Below are 5,796 nucleotides of genomic sequence, written 5' to 3'. Positions count from 1 at the left end.
AGTAGCATTCCTTTTGTAAAGTTGCCTTTTTTATTCAATTATTTTTTTCACACTGCTTACCTGCTGAAAGGGGAGATGTCTCAAGGCCCAAAGGCGCTCTTTGGTGTGTTTGCGTCGCGCGTTCCACAGACCGTGAAAAGCCCAGCGTCGCTGCTCTCAGTCAGGGAGCAGAGGTGGCAGAAGTCACTCGGCTCACACCAGCAGCAGTCACGTGAAGCTACTTCTAAAAACGGTTCTTGCTCTTCACAAGAACAATGGAGCAACCTCTTTCAAAGAGCAATCTTCTTCCCAATAGGCCATCATTTATTCAAGAAAGGCTTCCACGGGCAGTCGTGCCCTCTGATTCACTGCAGAAACAATTTGGTGCTGCTGCTCCCCCCTTCCTTGCTGAGTTTAGAGCAGTGGCAGCAGTTATCAAATAATCACATTAAAAAAAAAAAAAAAAAGAAAAAAATTAAAAGAGTCGAGCAGGTGAAAGCAAAGAGAAGCCAGCAGCTTATGACTGGTGTTCTGTAGGAACCCTCCAGTGAACAACAGCCCCTCCACCACTTGAGAATTGCTGCTCTCAGCAAACGATACAATTTGAACAGAATTTTGCAAATTCTGTTTAAAGGGATGATGCTTTTCTTCCAGTAATTATGTATTACGTCTTAGAGCTACGTATCATAAGGAAATGCAAGTTCAAGCTGTTCATCGCATTACCAAATGCAGTATTCTGCAAAAATACAGCATTTTAATAGCAAATATAAAAGGTATGCTTTCAGTGTGTGCAGAATTGGGTTGTTTTTTTTAATCAACCACTTTTAAATATGATGTAGTTTAGTGTTTATAAAAGCTGATGCAAATATATGTTGGGCATTTTTCATTTCCTTATTCTTGTGTGTAGGCGAAACAAGTATGCTTCGGCCGATATTCGTTGTGTGGAAAGAGCTAGGAGGAGTATCCAAAACTGTGTCTTTCTCTTGGGAATGATAGTGATAGTGGTTCCCAGCTGTGGACGAGACAAGGATGTATCTGCAGTTCAGGCAGTGCTTTAGGTATTTCTTACGGTAATTTTGTTTATCATTGTGTTCATTTTAACTCTCAGAGAGGTTCCAGAAGGCCTATCTCATGGCTGAATTTCAAAGGTGAAAGCAGGTTTTCAATGTGGGTGCCAGCAGAGTGTAACCTGTCGGCTGTGCTGGGTTTGGCAGTGCCAGGCTCTGCTGCCCAGCACTCCCTTCTGCCTAAAAAGAGTCGCTGTCCGAAAGGTACTGGGTACATTAGCTATTGGGTGGGTTCAGTGCTGGAGCAGCATCAGTTAATGTATAGGTACTACAATGAGCATATTCTCTGTACACTTCATGGCACAGGAACACTTCCCCAGTCGGTGTGAGGGGAAATGAATCTTCACGCATGCAGAGAGTTCATCTCACCACCTCCTACTCCTCCCACCACCTCTCTCCAGGTTATTTGATAGCGTGGAGGTTACTGTTCTCTGGGGAAACAGGGCATGTAGGCTCGAACCTTCTCATGCTGAGGAAGAAAATTAGCCCAGGTTTCTCATTTCCCAATCAAGTCAAGGCTCTGCTAGAACAGTTTGTTTCTGATTTGAACTGACCCTAGATGCCACATCTTGTTTCCATACCAGCTGCTTTAATCTGTTTCTAGTGAGCCACCATCTGCTGCTGATTCTCTCTCCTCTAGGAATACGTGCTCTCCCTGCGCGCTGTCCCCGGGCAGCCCACCTTCGATTGGCAGCAGTTCTTGCCCTTTCAGGTATCCTTGCCCATCCTCCCCCACCCCAAAAGACAAAACCCTTGCCCTTGCCTCTATGTTTCCTACCTACAAAACTAAAACGGTGCTGAGAGGGCAGCTGATGGGCAGCGTTAAGTGCTGTGACCTTGAAGCTGTTGTGTAAAAGCGTATCCAGGGCCCCTGCTCCACATTTTGAAAAAGAGATGGCAGCCACAGATAGCAAGTGTTACATACGCACCAAGTCTATGTAACACCTTGTTTCCCTCTAGGGATGTAGGCAGACTCTGCCCCTCACTGTGGATGTACAGGCTGGAGTATGAAGGTAATGGAGCTGCGAGGGGAAGCACACATCTGTGCCGAGATGTTCTACCCCCGGCCACGTCTGTGTACACATGGCCATCCAGAAAGCTTTGGGACTCGAGATGGGAGCACTGATTTGAACGAACACCTCTCGTGTCTGGACTTCCTCAAAAACTGCAATAGCTCTTCTAGTCTTGGGCACTTAAATTTCCCTACACAGTCTACTTCTGACTGCAATGTATCTATTTAATAGCAGCGAACGATCAGAGAAGAACTTCAGTGACCTTTTTCATCACGACGGAGTGAATCACCGGTAAGCTACAGGCGCACATCTCAAGATTTTCAATCCAGCAGGCCGGCTTTGAGGTGCCATCCAGCTCCTGCTGACATCAGCAAAAGATGGCTATCCAAAGCCCAAGGAAAGCTGTGAACAAGGACCAGGCTGTTTGTTGGTGCCAGGCTTTAATGTTTGTTTTAAATGAGACACAAAGAGTTTTGTATCTACACAACTGATGGAAAAGCAGTATGTGAAGGGGATGCTGGTGGCTTCAGATACAAAGGTGACAAACTTGCAGGGTACCTCTGCCATTAAAGGAGAAAATACTTGTTTGATAAAGATAAGCTAATGCCTTAAGGAAACTCTGCAAAAGGTACAATTAATTTAAACACATTTTTCTGAAGTAGCATAGTAGGCGGCTGTGGGATTTGACCCAGACTGGGCCCCAGTGTGGATTTTGCGTATTCTAGGAAGCAGCCAGATCCGCATGGCTTCTTCAGCTGTGGAGTTCACAGGCAGCAAACAATGACTGTGATCACAGAATCACAGAATCACAAGGTTGGAAAAGACCTTTAAGATCATCAAGTCCAACCGTTCCCGTCCTATGCTAAACCATAATCCCTAAGTACTTGATCTACCCTTTTTTCAAGTACATCCAGGGATGGTGACTCAACCATCTCCCTGGGCAGCTTGTTCCAGGCCCTGACAACTCTTTCAGTGAAGAACTTTTCCTAACATCTAATCTGAACCTGCCCTGGCACAGCTTCATGCCATTTCCCCTTGTCCCATCTCCTGTCACCTGGCTGAAGAGACCATCGCCCACCTCTCTACAACCTCCTTTCAGGTAGTTGTAGGTGGTGATAAGGTCTCCCCTCAGCCTCCTCTTCTCCAGCCTAAACATTCCCAGCTCCCTCAGCCGCTCCTCGTATGATTTGCCCTCCAGCCCCTTCACTATCCTGGTTGCCCTTCTCTGCACTCGCTCCAGGACCTCAATGTCCTTCTTATGGTGGGGAGCCCAGAACTGCACACAGTACTCGAGGTGTGGCCTCACCAATGCTGAGTACAGGGGCACAACCACCTCCCTAGACCTACTGGCCACACTATTTTGATGCATCCAACCAGCACAGTTCTGCTGAGCAATGTTAGACGTACTGATGGGCCCACTCAGTGCAACAGTCATTGGGCTCCTCTTCTCAGTGAATTCTGATGCCCCAGTGGCACTGATTGAAGGTGGTCTGTGCTTTTGTATCTAAACTGTTCCTATACGAGCTGCTTAACATGTGAAAAGACCTGGATTCTGTACCTTGGATGACATGTCTTCTTCAATCCTTGGATGCCAGGTCTGCTTCAATCAAGGAGAAACCTTTCCAGCAGTGATGTAATGCGTTGTCAGAATATTTTCAGGCAAGATAGATGAGATGAGTGCAGCTTGGAGGCTTGCAGACTGGTTGTGTGCAAACACAAGAGAAGGTGTTTTCTCCTTGGAGAAAACCAGCCCTCATTGCTGGTTTTGCTCTCTTCTAGCCCTGGGAGAAAAGGCACCAGGTGGTATCTTGCTGATCCTAGAGACAGGACTCAGCTTGGTGGCTGCCACTTGTGCGACATGGCACATTTCAACTGCTTTTCATTTCAACAAGCCCCCTAAGCAGCTTTATTTATCCTTGTGTGGAGACTGGTAACAGCAACACTGTTTTTCAGAGACATCAGACATTAGGCTCCTGTCAGATATTTAGAAAATAGTGGTTTCTGCCAGAAATTAAAAAGCTATTTAAGAACTGAAGATGATTTTGTTTTTAAATCAAAAATGGCACCAGCAAATTGAGACACTCTTAGCTAAGAGATTTATTAACAAGTGAATGACTTTGTGAATACAAACCTCACCAACCAGGACTCCAAAATGCAGCAGGCACCTTAGGAAATGCTGATCTTTTTAACCAGTTCTAATTTTGTTGGAAAACCCCAAAGTAAGTTGATCATCCTACTGGCTTCAATACTCAGCTTAGAGAGGGAGAGCAAGTAGGATTTGGAAGCTCTTCTCAAATTGGACTTGTTTCATCATGCAAGGAATTTGTCCATGATTCATAGATCTTTCAGGCCAGGCTAAATCACTCACAATCCAGCGTGATGTGCTACATAACATAATAGACACAACTTCACTTACTGTGGTGTGCCAGCAAAGCCTGGATTCTTTTGTCCTGGGTTTTTTTTTTTGCTTCTTCAAAGGACTTCTGTACTAATTACTGAGTGGAAATAACTTTAAAGAGCTTACTTGGGTGGTTACACTATGAGTATGCTATTGGTATAATTTTTGAAGCACAGGACTCTGATTTAGGGAAGAATTTTTGCTTTAAAATTACAGCAGATTTTACTAATGCCTAGACACGGCTCTTATAGCATCATCAACAAATTGCTGGCGGTGCCCTTAAAAGTAGTCCAATGACCTTCAAGCACAAAAACACAGACTAAAACAGATACATATATATTTTTTTAAACTGCATTCATTCTTCTCACTAGCTAGCCCGTTCCCAGGGACATGATAAAACACACTCGATCCAAGACACAGGTGTTGTTCTTCATGCTGCTTTGAGCCATGTAATCCCATGGTCCGAGGGGGAAGCGTGAACACTTGTCTTCTGGAAGAGAAGCCTGTGGAAAAAAAAATCTGTATTTGTTTTTCCAGGTATGCTAAGAAACTTCAGTTTACTGCTATTAAGTTTCAGCAGAAAAAGGCTAGCTTGCTCTAAGCAGCCACCTTAGTATGTTATTATGTGAAGCAATCCATGTTGCTCCAGTAACACAGAGTGACTCTTGGTATTTCCTCAGAGAGGAGAGTGCTTTTGTCCAGCTGCTCTCTTAGCTTCTGAAACAGGTCTCTGGAGCGTGGCGCACGTGGAGCTAGCTCAGCCCCAGCAAACACACCAAACTGCATCCTCTTCAGGGTGGCATCTCAGATTAAAAACTGGCTGGATGCTATTCACGGCCTGTGCGACAGCCAAGAAACACTGTGCTTTGGGTGGCATTAATCATTTACAGAAAAGAAAAAGGAGTAACAATCCAGACACCTTTCTTTAACTGCTCAGTTTCAGGCTATTATTTAACTGCTCTGAGGTTTGACTGTTATTTTTACCCCTTCAGCAAGTTGTTGTATAAGTTGTTTGGAAAAAAAGAGGCTATCAGTTGCTTACATAAAGCATTCTGTTCTCTATTTTATAGCTAAAAGCTACTCAAGAGAAAGTGCTCACCTAAAAACGGGGCAAAAATATCAAGTGTGGCCTACTCAAAATCATTGTCTTACATAAAGTGGGATCCTCCCCTGCCAAGGCTTGGGGCTAACTGTATGCTATAAACACCAGTTACTGTCATATATGAAGTCCATAAAATGTTTGATGAGGAGACCAATCACCACCTTGGAATAGGGAACAAGTATAACAAATGATGTTTAAAAATCTGTGTTGACAAACTGGAAGCACGCTGTGTTTATA

This window comes from Gallinula chloropus, assembly GCF_964237585.1.
Source record: "Gallinula chloropus genome assembly, chromosome: 1".
In the NCBI taxonomy this organism is placed as follows: domain Eukaryota; kingdom Metazoa; phylum Chordata; class Aves; order Gruiformes; family Rallidae; genus Gallinula; species Gallinula chloropus.
The sequence above is the reverse complement of the archived record's forward strand: the minus strand, read 5'-3'. Positions refer to the sequence as shown.